Source organism: Parus major, chromosome 3 (genome assembly GCF_001522545.3).
Source record: "Parus major isolate Abel chromosome 3, Parus_major1.1, whole genome shotgun sequence".
NCBI lineage: Eukaryota > Metazoa > Chordata > Aves > Passeriformes > Paridae > Parus > Parus major.
Genome location: NC_031770.1, coordinates 107273523 through 107287053, shown reverse-complemented (window position 1 = coordinate 107287053; position 13531 = coordinate 107273523). Strand labels below are relative to the sequence as shown.

At 43.8% G+C, this 13531-nt stretch overlaps 1 protein-coding gene across 3 annotated transcripts in view; it reads right to left on the bottom strand.

Annotated features, from left to right (window-relative positions):
• Positions 1-12853, bottom strand: part of ADGRF5 (adhesion G protein-coupled receptor F5) — a 42447-nt gene extending 29594 nt beyond the window's left edge. Inside the window, exons 1-3 of one of the 3 annotated variants that reach the window (XM_015621043.3) lie at positions 12490-12853; positions 6282-6493; positions 5993-6170 (exon numbers count right to left, since the gene is read on the bottom strand). The gene's annotated coding sequence lies outside the window, so the exon portion shown is untranslated. The remainder of the gene's footprint in view (positions 1-5992; positions 6171-6281; positions 6494-12489) is intronic. The other 2 variants (XM_015621044.3, XM_015621042.3) reach the window with 2 other exon arrangements.
• Between the last annotated feature and the right edge of the window lie 678 nt (positions 12854-13531).

The window sequence follows — 13531 nt, the reverse complement described above, 5'->3', positions numbered from 1 at the left end:
AGCAACTTGTGCAATCAAACCCTGTTGGAACCCTGGACACAGAGAATTTCATGCTTTCTGTGCTGACAGGCACAGACCCACAAGAAAACATTGTGTGTGACCTGAGGCCATGGAAAAGGCTTACAAAATTAATAGATAGAACTGAAACTGTGAGTGTGTAGTTTAAAAAGAAATGTGTCATATCACTTGGTGGAAAATTTAGACTTTAAGGTTTTAGAATACAATAATATATATGCAACAAGATGGAGGTTTTAGGGTGTTAACCTGTCTTGTTCTTTCTTCCTTCTTCATGGTTTTGGGTGGTATTGGGTGATTAGATAAAAAAGTATGCAGTGTGGAACATGGGTGTTTGGTTATAGGGCTAAAAGTAAAAATAAATTAGTTGGCATTTGATAATTGGATTGTTTATGCTTAAAAGGCTTTGTGGACAGAGCCCTAGGCCACCATTTGTAGCTAGTTGGATTAGTGTGTAGAAGTGCTTACTGTCTGTAAAAAATGTAATATAGATAAGAAAAATAAACATCCTAAAATGGCAAAAGCCATCTCTCTGCTCATCAATCCCGATCCTGGGGAAAAGAACATAGAGACTTTTACAAAAGCCCACTGTTAATTGTATTCAAATGCATAAAAAGATGCCAGAACCTTCAGAACCTGGACACAACACTGCAGATTCTTACACCATCTGCTGTTCTTGAGTCTGAATTTTGTGTGTTCAGATGGCCAAAGTTGTGTTTTTAACATGTGAGAGCAGAGTGAATCCCAAGCATATTGGAGCTAAATAGATTTAGCTAAATAGATTGGAGCTAAAGGTAGATTACTTTGAGATAACAGTTTTTGGGTAAATCTGAGTATGCCTTGAGCTTCATTTATTTTCTCTGTCACATGACTTTAGATAGTTTTGCCCACCTCAGTCTTACAGAAATTATTCTGGAGAGAGTCCTAAGAAATTGCTACCTAAATTCACTCATTGTAACAATTCTGAAATATCATGATTAGATTTTTTAGCAAATATTTTTAATAGAAGACCTGGGAGGTAACAAAAGTGCACTGTGTGATGCTGTTGATGTTTTGGCTGGAGCCCTGTGTCCGGATGTTGCTGCATTGGAGCACATCCAAAGGAGAGCCATGGGAATGCTAAGACAAGAGCATTGTATAACCTCAATGACAAGAGCAATAATCTTGTGAGCAGGCTGAAGGTTGTGCAGATTAGATAGGACAAGACTCAGGTAAGGACACAGTAACAGTTTGTCCCTTGAAAAAGAGCTGACATGGATGTTCACAGTGACAGCTGGCTGAGGGATGTTGTGAAGTCACATAATCTGAAGCAAAAGTAAACATTCTGGTGATTATGGAAAATATGTAATTGTAACATTTAGGAGTATAAAATTAGGCTACCCAGGGTGGCTGCAAAGTTTCCTTCAGTGGAAATTTTTAAGAACAGGCTATACAATTGCTGACATGAAGGAGAGCCTTTGATTCTGCTCCCTTGTGGGTTTGTGGCAGTGGGGTGATGGGTTGATTGTTTGTTGATCTCTTCTAATTACCTGTGTATCTCTACACTTCTTCAATTTGTGCAATAAATTAATTCAAAGAGATTCAGAGGAGATGTGCAAGAGCACAGATCTGTGTTCTCAGAGCTGTGTTTGGACTGACCAGGGCAATGATTGTTCCCCTGTGGTTGACATTGCTGAGACATCAAAATTCTTGTGTTCTGTTTGGGGGTCCTCATGACAGGAAAGCCATTGAGGTACTGGAGTGTGCCCTGAAAAGAACAACAGAGGTGGAGAAGGGTCTGGAGCACGGGTCTGCTGAGAAGCAGCCGAGAGAGCTGGGAAAGAGGCTCAGCCTGGAGAAAAGGAGGCTCAGGAGGGACCTTCTCATCCTCTACAACTTCCTGACAGAAGGGTGAAACCTGGTGGGGTTGGGCTCTGCTCCCAAGTAACAAACAGGACAAGAGGAAATGGCCTCAAATTGCTCCAGGGGAGGTTTAGATCGGACATTTAGAAAAATTTCTTCAAGGAAGGGGTGGTCAAGCACTGGAACAGGCTGCCCAGAGCAGTGTTGGAGTCACCATCCCTGGAGGTATTTAAAAGATGTGGACATGTGGACTTGAGGGACATGGTCTGGCAGTGTTGGGTTAATGGCTGGACCCAATGATCTTAGAGTTCTTTTCCAATCTGTGATTCTACCTTAGACAAGTTTAGGAATCCCTTTCTGGATCTTTGCAGCACAATATTCTCACTGGTTTAAACACAGAGGAGGTAAACTGTATCTACAGCCCTATCAAGGGTTTCTCCAAAACAATATTTCCAGAGGAGGGAGAGGGTTCACACCATTTTCTACATCAGGTCACATTTTCCATCCTTGTTCATGCAGTATTTATCTTTCATTTTGACCTATGATTAATACTTTAGATTCCTCTATTCCTTCATCAGCCTTCCCGTGAATTGTTGATGACCTTTTTATATACCCAGATAATCTACATAGAAAATGAAAATAATTTAGACCCAGCTATCTGAGGATCAGGCTCAAATCATACCATGAACACACAGGACTTCCTGCAAGGAGAGAACAACTCTCTAGGACTCATGTTTGCAGGGCAGAGTAGCTGAAATAGCAACCATTTCGCTGGATGACTGAGAGCACAGAAAACACTGCCCAGCTGAATGTCTGAATTGTCACGTTCTCCAAGCATTCCTAATACTCTGAGAGAAGACAGAAAGAAGTTTCTGCAAGTGTTTTTAACACCTTCTGGACAGTGCCAGTTAGCCCTGCAATGTTTTCCTAGCCCTCCTGGCACAGTTCACAGTTGGACTTACTGCTTGTCACTGGAGAACAGCAATCTGCCAGATCAATGAGGGTATTCTTGCATGAATAAGCATCAACTGCCACAGTTACTGGCTAAGCATTAACTCAGGGAAGGAGGAAGGTGAGAAACAGTCTGGCACATTTGGAGAGGCATGAACACTGTCCTGGTTGCTGACCAGCTGTACAACTGACCCCTCTAGGAAGGTACCACACCAAGGCTGGACCTCAGGCCAGCCTCTCCCATGGGGCTGGGTGACAATACACCTGCACTTACAGCCACATCACTGTGTTAGGACAGGGAGGGCATCTTTGGCAGGGAGGTGATGCCTACAGGATTCTTGGGGATGGTCCTGTGCACAGCAGAAGCTGGATTCAGCAATCCTTGTGGGTCCCTTCCAACTCAGCATATATTGTGATTCTGTGACAGCTCATGGCTTCTATGGCCTTGGCAATAGAGTGTGATACAGACACCTGGGTTCTACCAGAGCCAGAAATAACATCTGTTGGCATTCTGTATAATCCCTTGCAGCAGGGCTGCTTCTATAGACATTCTCTCAGACCTGTGACTCCTTACTTGGGTTCCTTAGCTCAGGTAACCTCTGTTCACCCAGAGGGACTTGGTCTATTCTACCTCATCCTTCTGTCTGACTAACCAACTCTGTCTCTTACAGGCAGACACATTTGTAAGCCTTTGTTATCGTGCCAGTCATGTCTTCTTTCTAGAACCTTTCTGACAACATTTCTCATGTGATGTTATGACTTAAGAAAAAGATGATTTCCTGATTCTGGATGCATCTGAAGCACAATGTCCAGCTCCTAAGTTCCCCAGAGAGACAAGAGAGACACACTGGACAGATCCCAGCAAAAGGCTGTGAAGATCTTTAAGGTGTTGGAGCATCTGTCATACCAGGAGAGGCTGAGAGAGCTGCTTAGCCTGGAAAAGGAAAGGCACAGGGGGATCTTGTCAATGTCTGAAAAAAACCCAAGAGGGAACCTAAAGATACCCCCAACCTGGAGTGGCTTCTTTAGTAAGGGGTTATAAACACAGAAGTGGAAACAAGTAGTTCTGTTTCAGAAGACACACAATTATCCTTCCCCATGCAGCCATCCCACAGAGATGTATTTTATTCCTGTTGGCTGTCAGCTTTCTACTAGCTGTGTTTGGGAAAGTGGCCCCTCTTGTGCTGAAATGGAGATGAATACACCTTTGGCATCAGCAGGAGGAAGAAAACAACCAACCTTGCAGGTGCCACACATCTTCAACCAGCAGTTGTTTGTGAGGTGGGCATTAGTCCACAGCCTAAGTTCTTGGTCCTCTGCCCCAGCTGTGAGATATGTCCTGGATCACCGAGGCCAAGAGATCCCTGTGTGGTCAGGCAGCCGTATTCTGCTTTAAAGCCTCATTGTAAAAGCCTTTAATTAAGTGCTTTTTACTCCTTTGTTCACACTGAGGGACCATTCTTCATCCTTTCTAATGGGCTCTGGTTGCTTAGTGTCACGAACAGATTTGCCCTTGGTTGGATCCAAGGATTCTCTAGCCCAGTTGGTTCTTATCCAACAAGGGCTATAGCAGAGGCCCTTGGGAAGAGTTTTACAAAAATGAAGTAAGTTTGCAGCAGCTCATATTCAGAATGTTCTTTCCACTTCTGGCTATCAGAGCTACAGGGATTTCTAGAGGCAAAGGCAGGTCATTGGTGTTTAACAGCCCTAATGGCCTATTAAGCTGACACAAATGAAGCAAATTATAGGAAAACCTACCAGAGTGTGCAGAATACATAATTTGCAGGAGCAAGTAGGTCTGAGTTCTTTTGCTTGCTTTGAATCTACCACTCATTAGGGTCAAGTTCGATCCTTAATTGTCAAACTAGATAGCACAAATTTTTCCATGGCCTCATACCCCATATGTCCCTTTCACATTCCCCATCAGCTGTCAAGGATGAAGAGTCCTATGCCATTTTAGCACAGCAGTCCTCCTGCCTCTTTGGTACTTGTTCTACATCTTTCCACTTTGGCTGTAATATTTTGGTAATATAGTTAAGCTCAGTTGTCCCCATGCCAGCATTTTCCTGTGGCTTGAACAACTCTGCCTCCCTCTAGGTATTTTGGATGAAAGGCCTATGGTGCTGAGAGATGAGGAGAAGAAGGATGCCTGAAGAGAGGATCCAGGTTAGGTGTGAAGGGAGAGACCTGCGGCTGGCACAGGACAGTTTGGCTCCATGGTTTCCCAGTAGCCTGTAGCAGCTGAACCTTGGCTACCATTTGCAAGCAGCTATGGAACATTTTCCCAGAGTCTCAAACTCTGGGGCTAAAGCCTTGTTTTCACTGCCTGCCCAGTTTGTTATTCCTCAGCCACAACAGAAGAGCTTTCCTTTCTCTGCATAAAGCATGACCTTTGGGTAGTGCGTAATAAGTTGGATGATCAGACAATGTTTGTTTCAGACAGAAAACACACAATGACTTTAAGAAACACACACCCAGGCACAACAATATTTCATGGGAGAGTTGGCTAAAAGGGAAAGGGGGGACAAGGGAAGTTGCACTGACCTTAGATAACACATCTGAATGAGAACAAAAATAAAATAAACAGAAATTAATCAAGGACACAAAACTGAACTGCTTGGTGATAAGGATTCAAACAGGCAATAAACAAGCTGTGGCATGCTTTCTCTATGATGTTTGTGGAACTGTGTTATTCCAGCTCTGTGGTGGCATAGTGCAGGGGGCTGAGTTTGGTGGGATGCTCAAGGATCTCTCGGACAGGAGCACATTCTGGGAGAATAGAGGGGTAATTCTCACTTTCGCTGATTTTGTGCAAACAGATGTCATGGCACTCATAAGTAAGGGATGAATATTCCCCATGCCACATGGCACATTAATATGCCGGACTGAAAACAGTGATAGCTGCAACCAAAGTGAAATAGCATTTAAATCAGCACTTTACTAGAAAAAGAAAGCCCAGTTCTTGTCTTCTTCCTGGCAGCTCTTTCTCACTTCCACTCATGTTTTTCTCTACTCCAGCTAAGGCCTCCTCCTTGACCTTCATGTTGGAGTTTCATAGAGAAGGAACAAAGAAAAAAGAAAAAAGAGTGCTAGTCAATTAATTCCACCCTTCTATTTCAGCCCTTTGTATGCAGCTGGGTACTGCATGTTTGGAAAGACTGTGGAACAGCACACACCAGCTCACCTCTGACAACTGGGATGGAAGAAGGGATGTGCCCATGAACCTTCTCTTCTTCTCCTTGTGCTTTTTGGAGCATCTGCAATGGGGTGCAGGCCTAATTTGCAGTGAGAAGTAACTCAACACGATATTTGAAGCTCAGCACTGTGGGAGTACTGGGGAAGGAGGAACTTGCCAGGTACTCCTATGTCAATGTAGTGAAGAGTGAGGTCTAACAATATCTTTTGCAGTGGAATTTCCATGGGCTGCAATGAGTTTTGGATTGGGTCCCTGAGTCAGGCCAGACATGACTTACCTCTATAGACTAAAGTACTAGAAAGTCTGATGACTGCATGCTTCCTGCTCATTTCATTTTATTAACCTCTTGAATTTTTTCCTGTTATTACTGCAAGTGCAGCTGGCTGTGTAGGAAGCTCCTGTAAGTAGTGTAGGTTCAGCCTTTTGGAGTTTGTACAATCCCACTCTGGACAGAGGGTGTTTCCTTTCTGAGGGCCTGGCTTGTCACACCTAGCAACAAAAAGATGGAAGTACAAAATAGCATCCAGCTTTTGCACATAGAATCATATAAATGGAGGGAAATCCCTCAAACCAGTGAAGGCAGGTCTCTGTTGTTCATATGTCTTAATTGCCTTCTCTAATGATAAAGCCTGAGAGAAAAAATTAATTGTTTCTATTTTGTTCCACTGATTTCACTTCCAGCCTTACTATTTTTGTACTGATCTGTCTTCCAGAGCACAGAGAACTCAGAAAGGCTAATTAGTGCTACTGGAAGGCTGCACCTGTATATAATATTTTCCAAATTATCCGAACTCTTATACCTTCATCATTGGCATTCAGGTGTGAAATCAAGCCACAGTATCATCAATACAGATGGGACTAGTTTTTTTACTAGAGTTCAGAAGGTTTTAAGGAATAGTAGACTTTAGACATGCTTATCCTCATTCAAAACTACATCACACTTCAGACTGACAGCAGGGATGATCCAGACTTGTGAATCCATGTGGTGCTTGTTGGGTTCACATGGCATAAAAACACAGCAGTGCAAAGAGAAATTACACCTGATGACAGGTTTGCTCTTGATATACAACACTAAGGAATGGCATTTTTCCAGCTTCAGGATGCCTTTGGAAAGCTTAAACAAACACCTGCCATGAGATGTAGGGCCTGAGTAGATGAACTGCTGAGGTCCCTTTCTGCCTTGATTTAGGAGGCCTAGTCTTGTAGTTACCGTGTTCCCTGTCTCAGACAATGCTAATGCCAAGACTCACAGGAATCCTTCAAAGAACAGTGTGGGCCAGGGGCTGTTCCCAGCCAGCAGCACAGATTCCCTTGTTTAGAGAGAACTGGGGAGTTCAGGCCCATGGAGGTGAGCCATGCCCTGACTGATGGACTCAGGGTTAGCACACCCTGCCCTGTTGCTGTGACACTGTTTCTCCTAATTGTAGCATGGCCTAAAATAAAATGCACATTTCAAGAACAGGAAGGTTCTCCTGCTCCCTTCCAGCTCAATGGGATGAAGCTGGTGCTGAACTTTGCTCATATCTCCTACAAGAAGTTTTCTGAGGCCTTTGTGTTTCTCCCTGATGACTCTACAAGCAATCTAGGCCTTACTTCAGTAGGAACCTCCTCTGCTTCAACACCCTCAAGAGCACCTGTACTTATGTTAGGGACAAGGGAGGTTTCCATTAACTGCTGTCAGATGGATTAAGCATTTGTCAAGTTCGGTACTATCATGCTGGAAGAGTGCTGGAAGAACCATTGCAAGGCTGTCCAGAAACAAGATGCTAGCAAAAAGAACAGACAGCTTTTAAAGCAGATTTTCAATAACAACACAGAACATCTCCCCTATAAGGACAGGCTGAGAGATCTGAGAATGTTCAGCCTCAAGAAGAGAAGGCTCCAGGGAGGCCTTAGAGCTTCTTCCAATACCTAAAAGGCTGGAGTGACAGGACAAGGGGTGGAGATGGCTTTAAACTAAGGGAGGACAGGTTTAGACTAATTATTAGGAAGAGATTCTTCCCTATGAGGGTGGTGAGGCCCTGGCACAGGCTGCCCAGAGAAGCTGTGGCTGCCCCACCCCTGGAAATGTCCAAGGCCAGGCTAGATGGGGCTTGGAGCAACCTGGGATAGTGGAAGGTGTTCTTGCCCATGGAAAGGGTTGGAGTGAGATGGATTAACATCCTTTCCAACCCAAAGCATTCTGTGATTCTATGATTTTACAGTCTGTGTGTCCTAACTGCAATAAGGGGCAGAGTTTATGAACAGCAGTTGAACCTTCTAAGCCATAGACTTTAAACAGGATGGATAGCAAGAGGAAGGAAGGAAGGAAGTGCCATCAGTCCTGTTTCATTGCCAGAGACACTTGAGGCATGTACAGGCTCATCTGGGATCTCAGATCAAGGATCAGCTAATCCAAATTTTAGGGAAAATGTGCAAGAATTTAAAGAATTTCTCTCTCAAGAAGGCACATCAAAACAATTTCAGGAGGAAGGGGCATTCTGTGAACAGCCTGTCATAAGGCACGTAGGGACATCTTTGGAATGAAGATGGCTTTCACACACTCAGCCAAATGGTCATGGAGGGCCAAGCCTGTGCTCACAGGATTGAGCTGAAGCAGGAACTCTAGTAGAGCTTTTCCTCTGTGTATGAACAATTGGGGGAAGCTCTGTCGTTTTGAGGAATTTCCGAGGACAGTAAATTACATACTCGATCACAGCTCTATTATGTTTTGAGGGAAGGCATTTGGAAATTAATATTTCATATTAAGATTTAAATAGGGCATGCATACAGCTCTGCTGCTCACAAGCACCCTCAAACCTGGCTGCCACAGCATTCTCCATTCCTGTTGAGGTGAGTTTAAGCAGACTCTGGGCTGGCAACAGCCAACCTTGTAAGCAGATCCTGGCTATCTGTGTGCCTCAGTTCTCTGCTGCCAAACAAGGATGATATTTGCTGTCTCTGCTTCACCGGGTGCTTAGAGAGACCGTGGGGCAGGAAAAACCCATCAGTGATTGCACTAATGATCTGATAAAGCAAGACTTGTGGAAGAACATAGAAAGCAAATGAGATGTGGCTCCCTTTTCATCAAGAATGAAGGAATTCAGTGCCATGAGTGGTCGATATTAGGAGACCTTTGAGGTCTTCCTGAAACAAGTATTACCTTGTCAGCTGGTAACAAGTATTACCATTATCAGCTGATGGAGATGACACAAGGGAGTTTAAAGGTTTTTTTTCCTGGGCTGGGAAGAAAACTTCTATTTTTTCAAAAGTGGTGCATTGGAAGGTGAAGGTTGATATCCTGTTTTCATGGCCTGACCCTGATCTGAAGCTAAACACCTACACAGACACTCATTTACTGCTCGTCTGTCAGAGGGGTGGAGGAGAGAATAGGATGAGAAAAAGTGCAAAAACTAGTGGATTGAGATAAATAAAGGTTGATAGGGAAAGAAATAGGAGAGAAAAAAAAAAAAAAACTGATGTGAAGACAATCCCTCACTACCTCCCACAAGCAGATACATATCCAGAAAACATCCAAGCAATGGCTGGTTTGGAACACAGCCCTGACTTCCACTATTATTTTTTTGTTACTGAACATGATATTGTGTTTTGAAACATCCTTTTTGTGAATTTAAGTCAACTTTTCATGTTGTAATCCTTCCCAACCCTGATCCCTCTCACTACAGAGTCAGTAGTAAGAAAGGAAAAGCCTTGATGCTCTGCAAGCACTTTTCAGCGGTAGCCAAAATGGTGTCAACACTTTTTCAGCCACAAATCCAAAATAAAGCACCTTATGAAGAAAGTTAATTTAATCCCAGCACACCCATCTTGTTTGGATTGCTCAAATGGGAATTATGATGGAGAGGGGAGGGGTTTGGGGCAGAATTAATTGCATGCTTCCACAGGAATAAACTGAATTTTATGAAAAAGATATAAACTCTTTGTAGATATGGTGGATTAAGGTTACAACATCCATGTCACGTCATGGGATGGCTGTGAGAGTGAAACTTCTTCCAGGCCACCACCAACAGCAGATAAGCCCTCGGAATAGGCTGCAAATATAGTCAAAAACTCCTTAACAAAGTCCACTGGTGCAGCACTACAACATGCAAATATAGCAGTGTAATTACTAGACATCTGCTACAGTGAATTATCTGCTTTGCAGGAGCTAATCTTTTCTAAAAAAAAACCCCAACCAAATGAACGAGGAATCAATCATTAGTCCATCAGAAAGAAGCAAGCCATCACAAATCTTTTGCTATCTCTTTCCCATTTTACCTGTTCCTGCACACCCACCTTGTACATTCCATCTCATCCACATTCTTAAATCAACCAGTTCAGAGCCACTATCACAGCCCCACAGTTCCTGCCCTCACCCAGTGCTGGCTCAGTCCTCTCAGGATGCTGCTCAGCACAGATAAGGGGACGAGCTGCTGCTCCCTTACCAGCAGGGCAGGTGCTGGATCAGATTAACCCACGGGTGTAACTGCCCCCAGGCAGGCTGAGCCACATGCAAGATCATTTGAGAAATAAACTCTGCATGAATATGTAACTGGGGTGGATCTGCTCATGAATGTCAATTGAACCCCTTTTGAAGATCACGATCCTAAGAAACTGTTTCATAGAAAACTGGAAATAGTTTTCTGCAAAGAGTTTGGTTTAACTATAGATTCATCCCATTTGATCCTAAAAAGCCATGGTTCTTGCACAAGGCTGAGGTCAATTCCAGCAGCAAACCACTTCTGTTTCAAGTGCAATACAACCCCAAAAATAATTATGTCTTCATGGATGATGCAATTCACTTCCATGCTTGTCTGCTGTCTTCTGGCAAACTGTGAATCACAGACCTCAGCAGGTAGGTTTTTTGGTCAAGATGAATGGGTTAAAAAAAGGAACTCTAGTAAAGGCTGCATTGGTCTTTTGTGTTATAACAATGAGAGGAAGCTCTGCCTAGTTTGAGGAATTTCCCACGTCTCCAATTCAGATGTTTGAGAACTGCTTTATTAAGCCTGCCTAAGAGGTGTTAAAAAAATAAAAATAACCAAGAAGATCAGGACAAAGATATCTTCCCAGTGCCTACGCATGTTCTCTTTGTTTGTTTTTTAAACCTGGACCACCAGACACAAACTCAGACGAATTTTAGGGAAGTAAAATAGTGACAGATGCCAAATAGTCACAGCAGGTTCCTGCTGACTGGCTGACCCATCACTGAGTTCAGTCAAGTGTCACTGCTACCCAGGTGCTAAAGATTTGCAAAATTTCTTTAAATATCACTTCATTCTGTAATGCCACCAGACATCACTGGACAGGTTAAGTGACAGAAATAGATGGGGAATTTTCTGGGTGAGAGGAAAATCTATGGGTTGCAAAATACCATTTTCATCATGCAACAGCAAGTAATGGAAATGGGAGAAGCGGAGCCTAAGGCTTTCAGATTCACAGCATCCTTTGCCTTGCTATTTTCTTGCTTGTCACATGCCCATTGCCTCCTAAAACTGCCACTGAAAGCTTGAGTTACAGCATTCAAACAAAAACACCTTTCTCCCCCAAATCCAAAATCTCATGCATGTAGGTGAGCATCGCTTTCCCTTGATGGGGAGAGAGAAACAAGGCTGTACAGGGTCACACCACAGAGCTGCTTTTTTTCTGAATCATGACCATTTAAGCAAAGTGGATACTGCTGCACCAGAGATGTTTGGAAATGGAGCAAAACTTTTGGGAATTTCAACAGAGGTGAAAGCATCAGAAAGCCTCCCTGTACACTGAACACTGGCAGCAGCACTCCAGCACAGCACCATAAAACTTACTTTCATTTAAACAGCTGAAAACACAGATAGAAAAAAATGGAAACAAGGTTAATCTGATGCTCAAAAACAGTATACAGCAGCTTCTCAGACTGTGATTGTGGGTGCCCTCTCCCCTGTCAGAAACTTTCTAAAATGAAACTGAAGGGAGATTGCTATTAAAAGAAACAAACCCACCATTCTATACAGTAACAAAATACAGCACCTGCATCTGCATTGCAAATTCCAGCCACTGTAAGTACAAAACAAAGTGGAAAAAAATTCTTAATGCTATTGCAGTTGACTTTTTTCCCTCTGAAACTCTGCAGCACAACTTAGGAGGTAATAAATGCAATGAAGATTAGCACATTTCCGTGCACGTTCCTCTTTACCTCCGCAGCCCCAAGCTTAAACTAAAGCAATCATAACCTCTATTAGCATTTACTAGCCAAGTGAACAGGCAGTAGCAGTTTGTCAGAAGCTTGAATACCTTAATTCATACACTGAACAGCCAAAAGCATCCTACAGAAAACTGCCAACTAATCACCACAAAATGAAACCTGTGCCGATTGCAGCTCCGCTGGCAGAGACCTGCGGCAGGTTTACTGATGATGCAAAGCTCACACCACACTGTCAGAATCCAGACCCAAAAATTCCTTCGAGCCATCCTTGCCCGCCCCAAAGTGTTAAAGCCATGCCACATTTCACACACAGCATCCATACCTGTGGGGCAACAAGTGCTGGTCCTGTCCGAGTCTTTTCCAAACTTGTCCTCTTGCGCTGGGATGGAAACTTCCCATCCAAGTGTCACCTCCTGCCTCAGCCTCTGCCCTTTGTTTTCCCAGGATCTCGAGACACACCTGCTTTTCCCGGTGTGCTGTTGCTTCTTGGGCTTGGGGTTTGTTTTTTTTTGTCTTGCTCTTCTTTTTGGAACAAATTAAACAGACCGTGAGCAATTCTCAGTGAGCAGGAGAAAGAACCTTTTGGCTTGTGGTGATTTAATCAAGCAAACCCCGTGACCTCCCTTTCCTGCGATCACTGGGAACTGATCCCTTCTCCACCAGCGCAGGGTGGAGTTGCAGCTAAAAAGCACAAGCTTGAAAGCTGGAAGGGCAGGACAGGTCTTCCTCCTCTGTTTGTTGTGTCAGAGAACATGGTGATTCCTGCTGCTCCGAAACACGGAGGTGACCTCTGGCCAGGAAGGAACCTGGAAATATTTTCTAAGCGATTTCCTACTGCTGGGGGGAAAGTGGATGTGAGGGACACTTGGGCGGGGGTGGTAACAGAGCTTCTGAGGAGTGTGATTTCAAGATGAGCAAAACACTTTTTTGGTCATCAGTGGTGTGGATGTAAAAGAATTTTTTTTAATTTTTTTTTTTTTTTTAACACAGGATAAACTGTTCTAAGGGTCTCAGTTTTCACTGTACTGAATAATCTGGAGCCTACAGGTGCTCCTCAGACTTTCAGCTATGGTGCCTTTCATTCTAACATGTGCTGAAATACTCTGCAAAGCAATAATGGAGAGCCATTCCACACAGAGCTTGTGTTCAGCAGCACCCCAGCAATGCAGCTGTGCCACAAGGGCTCCCTGTCAAGGTGCAGAAGAAATCTCAGCAGGCTCATCAAGAACAACTTTTCCTGGAATAGCCCTTAAACTGTGCTTGCAGGTCCTTTTGCCTCCAGCTGGGGCTCTCAGAGTGGATTTTTCAAGCATTAGCCAAATGACTACACCCCTGGAAGGTGGGGAAGGTGTCCCACAGCTCAG